This window comes from Heterocephalus glaber, unplaced genomic scaffold, assembly GCF_053883595.1.
Source record: "Heterocephalus glaber isolate CG9 unplaced genomic scaffold, H.glaber_assembly_v1.0 deba00001600, whole genome shotgun sequence".
Classification (NCBI taxonomy): Eukaryota; Metazoa; Chordata; class Mammalia; order Rodentia; family Bathyergidae; genus Heterocephalus; species Heterocephalus glaber.
In genome coordinates, this window is record NW_028258372.1 from 39991727 (window position 1) to 40005882 (window position 14156).

At 37.2% G+C, this 14156-nt stretch overlaps 1 protein-coding gene and 1 non-coding gene across 3 annotated transcripts in view; both read left to right on the plus strand.

Moving 5' to 3' along the window:
* Snrpe (small nuclear ribonucleoprotein polypeptide E) overlaps positions 1-14156 on the plus strand; it is a 123634-nt gene that overhangs the window by 34461 nt on the left and 75017 nt on the right. The window lies entirely within an intron of this gene.
* On the plus strand, positions 6483-6586 carry LOC147823189 (U6 spliceosomal RNA). The gene has a single exon (XR_015444608.1). It is a non-coding gene; the product is annotated as a U6 spliceosomal RNA (small nuclear RNA).

The window sequence follows — 14156 nt, forward strand, 5'->3', positions numbered from 1 at the left end:
GATGAATGGATAAAGAAGATGTGGGGTTTCTTTATACAATGGAGTACTACTCTGCCATAAAGAAGGATGAGCTTCAGATGTTTACAGCTAAATGGATGGACCTTGAGACCATACCCTTTTTATTTGTTTGTTTGTTTTTGTGGAACCAGCGATTGAACTCAGGACCTTGCACTTGCCAGGCAGGCGCTGGCGCCACTGAGCTAAACCTCCAGCCCTTGAGACCATACTCTTTTTTTTTTTTTTTTTGGTACTGGGGGTTAAACTTGGGTCCTTGTGCTTTCGAGCCAGGCGGTGGAAACACTGAGCTAAATCCCTGACCCTATATATTTTGGTCTTTATTTACACTTTCAGTTTCTCACACAAGAGAAAAAATGCAGTATTTAAACATGTGTCTGATTTATCTCACGTAAGAGTATGGTGTTGGACCAGGGATTTAGCTCAGTGGTGCTGCTGCCTGCCTCAAGTACAAAGTCCTGAGTTCAATCCCTGTTACCAAAAAAATAAAAATAAAAAATAAAAAAGACCAAAATATATGATAGATACTGGGAAATGGGAAGAAAATGTGCAAATGAGAAGGAGAACAAGGGAGGGGAGAAGGGCAAAGGAAAGAAGGGACAAGAAAAAGAGAATAGAAGGTAAAATGGAAATAAAGCTTTTGTAAATAAGGAAGGGAAGAGGTGTCAATAGGAGAGGAAGGGAATGGGACAGAAAGAAGCAAAATATATTATGTACAGGTGCAGATTCCCGATAATGTTATCATTATGAATATCTAAAATGCACCAATAAATGTTTTGCTAAAAAAAAAGCCCTGAAAAATCCAACACCAGGTAATGAAACTACTGTAGTAATAGAAAGCCTACCAATACATGAAAAAATGTTCGACATCACTGGTCATTCGAGAGATGCAAATGAAAACAACGCTGAGATTCCACCTCACCCCAGAAAGAATGGCTGCTGTCATGAAATCAACCAATAACAAATGCTGGTGGGGCTGTGGGGAAAGAGGAACCCTGCTCCACTGCTGGTGGGAGTGTAGACTGGTGCAACCACTGTGGGAATCAGTATGGAGATACCTCAAAGAACTAGGACTGGAAGTCCCATTTGACCCCGCTATTCCACTGCTGGGGATCTTCCCCAAAGAATTAAAAGAATCATACCACAGAGATATATGTACACCCATGTTTATAGCGGCACAGTTTGTGATAGCTAAAACTTGGAAACAGCCCAAATGCCCTTCAACTGGAGACTGGATAAAGAAAATGTGGGTTTTTTTATAAAATGGAGTACTACTCAGCCATCAAAAATGAGAAATTAGAGACATTTATAGCTAAGTGGATGCACATTGAGGCAATACTCTTAAGTGAAATAAATAGGACACACGTGTAAATACTGAATAGTTTCTCTGGTGTGAGAAGCTGAAAGTGTAAATAAGGACTAAATGTATAATAGGTAATGTGGAATAGGAAGAAAAGGGGCAAAGGGGAAGGAAGTGGGAGGGCTAGGGGAAAGGATAGAAGGGAATGGGATTAATATGAGAAAATGGAAAAATCGGAACAAAATCTTTGTAAATAGGACTGGAGGGGTTGAAGGGAGGGCTGGGCAAGGGTGAAAAATAAGAACCAAGAGAGACTATGTAAAGGTGCAAATTTCCAATGATGAATGTCATTATATTGTATACCTAAAATGTACCAATGATTAGAATGAATAATCGATAATGTAAAATAGGAAGAAAAGGTCCAAAGGGGTAGGGGTAGTGGGAGTGGCAGGGGAAAGGAAAGAAGGGAAAGGAAAAATGATGAGAAATGGAAAAAATGGAAATAAAGTCTTTGTAAATAGGGAAGGGTGGAGGGTGTGACGGGAGGGCTGGGAATGGGGAAAAAATAAGAACCAAGATGGATTATGTAAAGGTACAATTCCCAATGAGAAATGTAATTGTGTTGTATACCTACAATGTACCAATAAAAGAATTTAATACAAAAAAAAAAAAAATAGAAAGCCTACCAAAAATGCCCAGGACCTGATGAATTTACTGCTGAATTCTGCAAGAACTTCAGGGTAGTCCTAATGCCAATACTTCTCAAAGTTTTTAGTGAATTTGAAAGGGAAGGAGTACTGCCAAAGTAATTCCTGGCAGCTAGCATTACCTGGTTACTAAAGCCAGAGAAAGACTTAACAAAAAAGGAATGCTGTAGGCCAACTTTTTTAGATGCAAAAATCTTCAACAAGATACTGGTAAAGAACACATTAAGAAGATTATATATCATGACCAAGTTGGCTTCATTTCAGGGATTCAAAATTGATTCAGTTATAGAAATCTATAAACATAATATTCTGCATGAACAGAAGCCAGGACAAAAATCACATCATCATCTCAGTAGATGTAGAAATTACATCATCCATTCATGATAAAGACCTTGAAGAAAATTGGTATAAAAGATATTATCTCAACATGATACAAACCATTTATAACAAACTTCTGCCAACATATTGCTTATCCTAATTTTATTAGTGTATTTAAAATACATAGTAAATACATTTATCATGGAGGAATCAGTTCATGTACATATCACATCTTGATTCTTTTTATTTCCTCTTTCCCTCCTTTCCCTCTTGTCTCTCCCATCTCAAGATCCCCTTCCCATTTCTTCAAAGAACCAGCTCTTTGAGATTCATTGATCCTCTGTATTGATGTTTTTTAGTCTCAATTTTATTAATTTTCTTTCGATATTTACAATTTAGTTCCATCTATTAGATTCAGATTTGGATTTTTTTTTTCTTTCCAGGTCATTGAAATGTATCATGAGGTTATTTGTTTGGGATCTGTATTTTTTTTATGTGTGCGTTTATAGCTATAGCCTTTCCTCTTAGGATTGTTTTCATTGTGTCCTGTAGGTTTTTGTATGTTGTGCTTCCATTGTTATTTGATTCTAGGAATTTTAAAATTTCTTCCTTGGTTTCTTCTGTGATCCATTGCTTATTCAAAAACATAGTATTTAATCTCAATGTGTTTAGGTAGTTTCTGTGGCTTCTCTTGCTGTTGATTTCTAGTTTCATTCTCCATGATCTGATAGTATGCAGGGGATTATTTCAATTCTTTTGTATTTATTTAAGCAAGTTTTATGGCTTAAGATATGGTCTATTTTGGAAAATGTTCTTCGTGCTACTAAAAAAAATGTGTATTCTGTTGTTGGATGAAACACTGGTGTTATCTGTTAATTCCATTTGTTGGATGATGTTGAAATGACCCATATCATTCCATTTAGAAATGCAAAAGATAAAATCTTTTCTTGTTGTTTTGTTGTTGTTGATTTTTTTGGTCTGGTTGACTTGTCACTTTGTGAGAGTGGGGTATTCCCTCGTATGATTGATTGTATTGTTGTCTATCTGTCCTTTTAAGTTCAGTACTTTTCATCTTATGAAATTGGGTGCACTGACATTTGGTGCATAGATATTTACAAGTGTCCTTTCTTCCTGTTGAATCATTCCCTTTACTAATATAGAAAGGTCATCTTTGTCTTCTCTGATCAGTTTTGTCTTAAAGTTTGCTTTGTTTGAAAATAAGACAGCTACTCCTGAGTTTTTCTAGGCTCTGATTGAATGGAGTATTTTTTTTCCCAAGCTTTTACTTTCAGTCTTTGTACTTCCTTTTGGATGAGGTGTATCTCCCATATGTAATATATGGTTACACTTTGATTTTTTTAAATCCAATTTGTCAGTCTGTGTTTTCAATTGGTGAGTTGAGACTATTGACATTGAGAATTATTATTGTGTGGTATTGAATCATGTCATTGCATTATTTTTGGAGTGGTGATTCCTTAATTTTTTTCCTTTTGTTTAACTACTCTCCCAACTAGGTGTATATGTTTCTATTGGCTCTTTTGTGCTGGGTGGCCTCCCTGTCTTTGTCTAGGATTAACTTAAGTATTTTCTGCAGTGATGATTTAGTGGTTATGTATTTCTTTAGGATTTCTTTGTCATGGAAAGTCTTTACTTCTCTGTCAAATTTGAGGGCTTTTACAGGATATAAAAGTTTGAGGTGACAGTTGTTTTCTTTTAGGGCTTCAAAAACTTTTCTCTCTTCTCTCCTGGCCTTTAAGGTTTTGTATTGAGAGATCTGAAGTTACTCTGATGGGCTTGCCTTTGTTGGTTACTTGCTGTTTTTTTCAATCAGCTTTTAGTATTCTTTTTGTTGAATTTCTGGAATTTTGATTAGGGTGTGTTGTTAATAGGTTCTTTTCTGGTCATGACTATTTGGGGTTGTTATGGCTTGTATCTAGATGTCCCCTCAAAGCCTCTGCAGTCATTTTGGTGGGGCTTTTTGGAGGTGGCTGAATATAGAGTGTGTATTGCTGGAATTAAGGATGTGATCCTGGGATTGATTCATGGTACGATGCTAGGATTTTGGGTGCCCCACCTTGGGTGTGAGTGCTACCTGCCCTAAGGTGGGGTAGCCTGGATAGAATATAAGGGACAGTAAGTGGGCTGCTACTGTTGCTTGCTGCTTGCTGCTTTTGCTACCTCCTGCCTTCTGCTTTTCTTGCTACTTTACTGCTTTGCTGCCTTCCTGCCTTCTGCCTGCCATGAACTGTTTCTTCTCTGTGCCATGCCACCCTGTCTTGGAGCCAGCCAACTAGGAACTGAAACCTCTACAAACTGAACCAAAATTAACTTTTCCTCATTTAACTTTGGATGTCAGGTATTTTGTCTCAGCAATGAGAAAAGTAACTAAGATAGAAATTATATGTGCATGTTGTATATGAATGCTGAATTCTTTCCCTAGATTTAGAAATTTTTCCCTGTGATTTTAGTGAATAATTTTTTTATACCTTTTGAATATCTTCTAATTTTTCATTTATTCCTATAATTCTAAGATTAGTTTCTTTGAGTTATCTAGCAGCTGATGGATTCAGTTTACATGATGTCTTGTCATTTTTAGGGTATTATTGAGTTTATGGGCTATAGCATCTACCTTATCTGTCCTCACATTGGTCAAGTCTGCTACCCATGTTTTTCACTGAATTTTTTTATATCATCTATCTCTGCTTTCTTTTCATACTTAGTTCTTTGCTGAAGTGTACATACATGTCTTATATTGCCTTTTTTTTTTTTTTTGGTACCGGGGATTGAACTCGGGTCCTTGTGCTTGTGCAGCGGGCAGCAAAACCACTGAGCTAAATCCCCGGCCCTCAATTTATTGTTTCTTCTGTAAGCTTATAACATTTTGATGATGAAATCATTTCTGTTTAATTAATTCCTGCTTAAGTGCATTAAACATCTTATGCATTTGCTTACGTGTTTCATCTTTTGAAACATTTTCACTATTTGTTTTTTGAGTTCTTTACCCACAGCTTCCTTTACTTCAGTGTCTGTGAGGTCAACTTTGGGGAATTAGGGACTTTAGGGTACATTTTGATGCCTTGCTTTCTCAGGTATCTATTTTTTAAATTTTATTTTAATTTTTTTATTCATTAAGTTTATTAGTACATTTTAGGTATACAATATGATGACATTCATCATTGGGAATTTGTACCTTTACAGGATATATCTTGGTTCTTATTTTTTTGTCATTCCTCTTCCCTCCCTTCAGTCCCTCCACCTCTTCCTATTTACAAAGACTTTGTTTTTGTTTTTTCCTTTTCTCATATTTGTTTCCTTTCCCTTCTTTCCTTTCCCCAACCCCTCCCACTTCTCCTTCGGACCTCTTTTCCCTATTTCACATTATCATGTATCTAGTTTTGCACTGTGGGTTGAAGATCAGTTAGAGTAGAAAAAGTGTCATTATAGTGGGGACCTCTTTAGTTTGATTGTGTTTTGGGGTTTGGTTATGCTTTGATATTTGTACCCCTATTCAAATTATGTAGCATAGTAGTTGAGAGTCTTCTTAGTGTCCAACCTTCTTGTGGGGCTTAATCCCCAGTGGCACTGAGGGAAAAGAAAACGAACTGCAGAAATGTTGATGATACAAAGACAAACCAGATAATGGCAGACAGTAAAAAACAAAAGCAACAGCTATGCCATCATTAACAATAGAAATCAACAATAGTTGAGTCAAAGACTACCTGGTTATTAACATACCTTAAGAGTCAATAATAGCAACAACTATACCATCCTTAACAATAGAAGATATCTGCAGTAATAATGTGGACATGTATACAAACCAAATATTGATATACATTAAATGTCTACTAAAATTAATAACTAAACTACTACTAACATAGAGTTCAGCAATAATGGTATAGATTTGACTAAATAGCTAAAAATTAATAAATTAATAAGGTTTTATAATACTACCATAACAGTAAAAAGAAGGGATAGAGGAAGGGGAAAATGAAACATAAAATTTGAAAAAGAAAGAAAAGTAAGATGAGAGAAAGTGAGGTAAAAATTCAATTAAAGAATGTTTAAAAAGTTAATAGAATTAGGTAAAAGTAACAAAAAAGACAAACAAGAAAGACAAAAGAAAAATAATTTTGAAAAGAGTAGTACTCGCTTCAGCAGCACATATACTAAAATTGGAATGATACAGAGATTAGCATGGTCCCTGCGCAAGGATGATGTGCAAATTCATGAAGCATTCCATATTTTTAATTGTTTATTCACATCGATCTTATTTTGAAGAGAAACTGGTGTAATAGATGTTTGTCATTAAACCTAAACTTTTAAAGAAAAAAAAAATTAAAACAGTGCAAAAGATAGAATAAAGAAATGAAAACAAAAAACACCAAAACCAAACAAATGAACAGAAGAAAGAGAAATAAGTCCAAAAAATTCCTGCCTGTGTTTGAGTGTTTTCTTTTCAGGGGCTATGGTATTTGCATCTACCAAATATGGGTGGGAGATAGTAAAACACAACTAAGGCCTATTTTGCTTCTAAGACTGCTTTGTAATACGTGAATGCTGAGTCCTATCTCACTTTTCCCCATGAGTGTGGTAAGTTAATGGTATGTTATGCAGTCTCAGGGCTGCATTCACTCCAGTGGTTTCCAGTGTTTGTGTCCTCTGCACACTCCAAACCACTGCTATTTCTGACTGGCTTTATGACCTGTGGGCTTGTGAGTTGCCTCCCTTGCTCTAGAGGCCCCTCTTTACACCCAAGGATATGGCAGCTGTTCAAGCTGAGGCATATCCCTATTCACATTGAGAGATATGAAAAGCAAACAGAAACTGAGCTCTGTGTTGACAGTAGGCAGTGAGGGGTTCAAGCAGTCCACTAGACTTAGCATCTGCACTTTCAGACTTTCCTCAGCTCCTCTCAGAAAGGGACACGGTTGACCTGGCTTCTCACCACAGAGGGTTGGACTGCCATGTCCTTCACAACCTTAGCATGGCATTGCTTAAACTTCTCATGGAATCTACAACTACCCCACCTCTTCCTCATGACTGTCTCATGCCCATCTCCCACCCAGACATTGTGGTAGGATGACCCCGGAGACCCCGAAGTGAAATTATTCTGTGACTTCTGATTCCTGAAGTAGCTCAGACTTAAACATAAATGTCTTCCCAAAATGATTCCTGATTAAGCACACCCAGATATGGCAGGTGCTGCAATGGATTGCTTTTCCAGATCCAGCCTGCCATGTGGAAGAAATTACTTTCAGAGTAAAATTACTTTCAGACTATTTTCAGCTTACAATAACTGTGGGCTTTTCCTCGGTCTAGTGCTATCAGTCTGTTTTTCTAGGGCCTGCCCACCTTCTCTGGATCTCCCTTGTGTTTGTGGAAACAGGTCCCCTTCCCCAGGAGCCCAGATTAGTGTTCAGGCTGCTTTATTCTTTTCTCTGCATCTTCTTCACTTTTTCTGTGGTTTCTAGTTTTCCTATTGACTCTTTCTTGTTTCCTCAAGATCTGCTTCATTTTTTCTTCCCTCAGTTGTTGTTTTCTAAGTGTCTCCATCACACTCCAAGAGCAGCTATATTTTCCTAGTAGTCTTAACTCTGCCATTTTAAATCCCTAATACCTACTTTTTTGGTTTTGTTTTGTTGAGACAAGTTGTCATGTAGTTAAGACTGGCCTTTAACTCACTATGTAGCCCAGGATGGCCTCTGGCTCATGACAACCCTCCTGCCTCAGCATCCCAAGTGCTGGAGTTACAGTCATGTGCCACCACACCTGGCTCCCAGTAACTATTAAATGGGAAAAAAACTGAAAGCTTTTCCTCTAAAATAAGAAACAAGACAAAGGTATCCACTCACAACTTCTATTCAGTATAGTACTCAAAACTTTAGATAGAGGAATAAGGCAGAAGAAAGAAGTAAAATGAATACATATAGAAAAGGAGGACGTTAAACTATCCCTATGCACAGATAACATAATCCTTTACATAGAAGGCCAAAAGTTTCATCAAAAGACTTCTAGAATTAATCAACAAATTCAGCAAAGTAGTGGGATTCAAATCAACACACAAAAATCAATAGCTTTCCTGTACACCAACAATGAGCCCACAGAGAAAGAAATTAGGAAAACAATACCATTCACAATAGCTACAAAAAATGAAATACTTAGGAATTAACCAAAGAAGTGAAAGATCTCTTTTATGGCTTATATCTAGATGTCCCCCCAAAGCCTCATGTGGTCATAGGTGGGGTTTCAAAGGTGGCTGTATTAGAGTATGTGATGCTGGGATTGAGGGTGGGTGATTACTAAATTAGTCCACTGATTGGTTTGGCAAGTTCTGGTTGTGGGTGGCACCACCCACAGAGCAAGTAGCCTGGAAGGGATGAAAGGGAGAAGCAGGCTGCTGCTGCTACTTTGCTTGCTGCTTATTGCCTTCTGACTGCTCTGCTTTGCCATGGACTCTTCTCCTCTGCAATGCCCCTGTACCATGTTACAATGCCTTGGAGCCAGCCAGCTGGCTATGGACTGAAACCTCTACAAACTGTGAGCTACAATAAACCTTTTCTCCTTTAACTTTGGGTGTCAAGTATTTTGTCCCGGCAATGAGAAAAGTAACCAAGAAAATCTCTATAATGAAATCAATAGTACACTAAAAAAGGAGATCAAGGACCGGGGACTTAGCTCAGTGGTGCCACCACCTGCCTGGCAAGCACAATGTCCTGAGTTCAATCCCCAGTACAAAAAAAAAAGATCAAAGAGAACACCAGAAAGTAGAAAGATGTCCCGTCTTCCTCGATAAGCAGAATCAATACTACAAAAATGGCCATATTACCAAAATTGATACATAGATTTAATGCAGTCACAATCAAAATACCAACAGCATTCTGCACAGAACTATAAAAAACAATCCTAAAATTTATATGGAACCAGAGAAACCCACAATAGCAAAAGCAATCCTAGGCAATAAGAGTAAAGTGGGAGGCATCACAACCCTGGAGTTAAAATTATATTACAAAGATACAGTGATAAAAACAGTGTACTGGCACAAAAACAGACGTGCAGTTCAATGGAATAGAATGGAGGATGTAAAAACAATCCCAAGTACCTTCATCCAGAGGGGTCAAAAACACACTGAAGAAAAGATAGCCTTTTTAATGTATGGTCTTGAGAAAATCAGTTAGCCACATGCAGAAGATTGAATCTAAACTCATATCTCTCATCATGTAATAAAATAAAATCAAGATGAATTAAAGACCTAGATGTCTAAACAGAAACACTGAATTGACTCGAAAAAATTGGTAAAACTCTTGGAGACATAGGCATAGGCAAGGATTTTTTGAATAGAACACCAATTGCACAAAAAATAACAACAAGAAAGAACAATGGGATTATATCAAATTAAAAGTTTCTACACCGTAAAAGAAAAAAAACAACAGAATAAACAATCTACAGAATGGGTGTTATGGTTTATATCTAGGTGTCCCACCAAAGCCTCATACACTCATAGGTAGATTTTTCACAGGTGGCTCAATCTAGGATATGTGAATATGGATTAAGGGTATGTGAATATGTATTAAGGGTGTGTGATAACAAAATTAGTCCACTGATTTGTTCTGAGTGTGGATAATGAGTAGGCCTTTACCCTGGGTGTCGGTGGTACTAACCAGTGGGCTTGTATTCTGGGTGGAATATAAAGGGAGACAGGGAAGTCAGGCTTGCTGCTTTCTGTCAACCCTCCTATGAACTGTTTCTCCTCTACCCCTCTGCCATGCCACCCTGTGTTGGAGCCAGCCAACTATTGCCTGAAATTTCCACAAACTGTGAGCCAAAATAAACCTTTTCTCCTTTAACTTGTGAGTATTGGTTATTTTGACCCAATAACAAGAAAGTAACTAAGACAATGGGAAAAAGTTTGCCAGCCACTCCATGACCTGAAAACTAATATCTAGAATATATAAAGTACTCAAAAAATTAGGCCCCCCAAAATAAAAGACTTAATTAAAAAATGGACAATTAAAATGAACAGACAGTTTGCAGAAAAAGTACAAGTGGTAAATGAATGCATGAAAAATGTCCAACATCCTTGGTTATTAGAGAAATGCAAGTCAAGACAACACTGAGATTTCATCTTACTCTAGAAAGAATGGCTATCACCAAGAACTCAGAAAACAACAAATGCTGGTGAGGCTTCAGGAAAAAAGGAACTTTTCTACATTGTTGGCAGGAATGTAAACTACTCCAACCACTATGGAAATCAGTCCAGAGATTCGTAAAAAAATCTACAAATAAAGATTCCATTTGACCTAACTATTCTGCTTCTAGGTGTCTTCCCAAAACAGTTAAAGACATATTACAGTTGTACATGCACACCCAATATTATAGCACTACTTGTAATAGCTAAATCTTGAAAGTGGCCTATTTGCCCATCAGCTGATGAATCAATAAAGGAAATGTTGTATACATACAGAGTATTAGCTATAAAACAATAAAGTATTAGCTATATGTATAAAGCTATACATACAGAGTATTAGCTATAAAGAAGGATAAATTTGAGTCGTTTGTAGGACAATGGACTCACCTTGAGATCATAATTCTAAGTGAAATAGGTCAGACAAAAGGTTAAATATCACATGGTTTCTCTTATATGAGAAACAATTAAATAATTTAAAGAGGAAAATAAAACATGAAGGTAGACCTTTTGCTGATGGGAAGGGGCTCTAGAGATGGAGGATAGTGGAAGGAGGAAACGAGAAAGGTAAGGAAACAAAAAAACTTAAGACCACCAAGCTAAAACTACAAAAAGTGCTCAAAGAAGTCTTAGAGACGTGGAGGCCAACCTCTCCAAAGAGCCTAGAGTAAGGAATACATCAATCAGGGTGAGCAGTCAAGCAAAAGTAAAGGAATCAGCAACAGAAAAATAGGGTGGTGACAGGAATCAGCCAATACTTTTAGTAATAACTTTCCATGTAAATGATCTCAACTCTCCAATCAAAAGACATAGATTGATATATTGGATCAAAAACAAAACTACTATATGTTGCATAAAAGAAACACACCTAATCCATAAAGGATAAACAATGATACTCCATGCAACAAGAACCTGAAAACAAGAGTTGCTATCCTATTTTCAGGCTAAATAGACTTCAAATTAAAACTGATTGGAAGAGGGGCCGGGGATTTAGCTCAGTGGTTTCACCGCCTGCTGCGCAAGCACAAGGACCCGAGTTCGATCCCCAGTACCAAAAAGAAAAATAAAACTGATCAGAAGAGACAGAAAGGTCACTACATAGTACTTAAAGGAACAATTCAACAGGAAGTGATAATAATTATAAATATACATGCATCAAATGCTGACACACCCAACTTTTAAAAACAAGTACTAGTGGACATAAAAGATCAGATAAACATCAACAATCATAGTGGGGTACTTCAAAACCCCACTATCACGTATAGAAAGGTCAACATTAGATAGAAATCCAAACAAAGAAATAGGAGTTGAACTACACCTTTGAACAAATGGACTTGACCAAGTTGGCTTCATCCCAGGGACACAATTGTGGGTGAATGAATATACATAAATCAATAAATGCAATACATCACACAAACAGAAGTAAGGATAAAAATCACATGATCATCTCCATAGATGCAAGAAACTCTTTAGCAAAATCCTGCATCCTTTCATCATAGAAAACCTTCATGAAAATTGGTATAGAAGAACCTTACAACCCAAACACCTTCCTGCATTAAAGAGATGGAACAGGGATTCTGAGAGGCCAAAACAGCTAGAGTTCTGAGGGCAGACTAGCAAGCAGCAGACATGCTCAGAGAGAGTATTCAGAATCTGCAGTTTTGAAATTTTCAGATGTTCACATGAATCCAAAGAAAAAGCTTGAAAATAAAATAAATTCCAGCCAGGGATTTAGCTCAGTGGTGGTGCCGCCGCCTGCCCTGCAAGCACAAGGACCCGAGTTTCATCCCTGGTACCAAAAACATAAAAATAAAAAAATAAATTCCAGCCTGTCTTTTCAATGTCTCTCTGGAGTATTCTTTACCAAGAATTGTTGACTTCTTAAGGAGAATGTACCTGTGTTTGACTTTACTGTTTACTATCTGTGGAGCTCAAATCTGTGACATTATAGATTAATTTACAGATTTCCATCCAGTAGAAGAGATATCTTCCAGGCAGGGGTGGTAGCTCAGTGGTGGGGCACTTGCTTAATGTGCACAAGGCTCCCCCAGTTTTGCCCTGAAACTCAGTAGTTTTGTTTTTTGGTACCGGGGATCAAACTCGGGACCTTGAGCTTGCAAGGCAGGTGGTGGCACCACTGAGCTAAGTCCCCGGCCCTGAAACTCACTAGTTTTGTATCTAATCTACCAATCTTAATCCAACATTCTTTTTTTAAGAAATAATACATCTGTAAATACACAGTTCCTCCAATAATCTTTATTATTTTTGTAGTTCTGTCATTAATACATTTTGTATGGGTTCATTCAGTTATTTGTATAAAAACCATATTTTAAACTTTTTGAATATTATAGAGCATTATGGAGGTGCCACTGAGATGCCCAAATGGGTAGGGGTGTGTGTGTGTGTGTGTGTGTGTGTGTGTGTGTGTTTTACAGTACTGCAGATTGAACCGCAGATCTTGTGTGTGGTAGGCAAATACTTTATCACTGAGGACATCCCAGCCCTTTTTAAATTTTGAAACAAGATCTCAGTATGTTTTCCAGGCTGCGCTTGAACTTGCAGTCCTCCTGCCCTCAGCCTTCTGAGTAGCTGAGGTTACAGGCATGAGCCACCACACCTGGCCGAGAAGACATTTCTACCAGATCCAATTAAAGAGTGTTTTTCTTGAAGTGTATGTTTAAAAATATCTAAGTTCAGGCACAGCTTTTTTTTGTCTTGATTTTGCACCCTAGGGTGAATCTCAGGTGAGAATATGATCCTATTTAGTCTCCATTTCCCTTTTTATTTGTACCCTATGTTTTTATTTTTGTTTAGTTTGATTCTAGTTCTGTTTGGCACACACATGATAAGCTATTCTCAATCGGTGAAAACAGTAACTAGGGACCTGATTATGTAGTCTGAACTTTGGATTACTGATACCTGCATAATGGAGGTTTATGCTTTGTCAGCTAAGAGATGACAGAGTATTGTTTGTTATTCTTTTTTTGAAAGTTTGTCTACTTTTTAGTTCAAATCAATTAAGAAAATGTTCCCCCCACACACACTGGAAAGGAAGATATCTGCTTGAGATCAAAACTAGGGAGATTTTGTATTCTGTGTTTATTTTGACCCACAACTGAAGTAAAATTGAAACAAGCTCTGAGACTGGGAGTCTGTATGAGAAAATTCTGTGCCTCTTTGTAATATGAATTGGTAATATTTTCCTGAGTAAATTAACTACACTTTGTAGACAAAGTACAAAGCCACACACCTGATAGTTCCTTCTTATATTTTCATCTTTATTATGCCTTCAAGATTATATGTGTGTGTGTGGCTATATATTATATGTTTATGTTTGTGTATCTTTTTTTTTTTTTTGGTACCAGGGATCAAACTCGGGTCCTTGCACTTGTGCAGCAGGGGGGGAAACCACTGAGCTAAATCCCCGGCCCTGTGTGTGTATCTTCAGCATTTTAGCGGGTAGAGGGTAAGGTTGCTAGATAAAATACAGAGCACCAGTTAAATTTGAATTTCAGTTAAATGGTGAATAATTTTTTGGTATTAGTATTCTGAAATTCAATTTTAACTAGGTATATTTTTTCTAATTTTATTGTGGAAAAATAAACAACATAAAATTTATCATTTTAGTCATTTA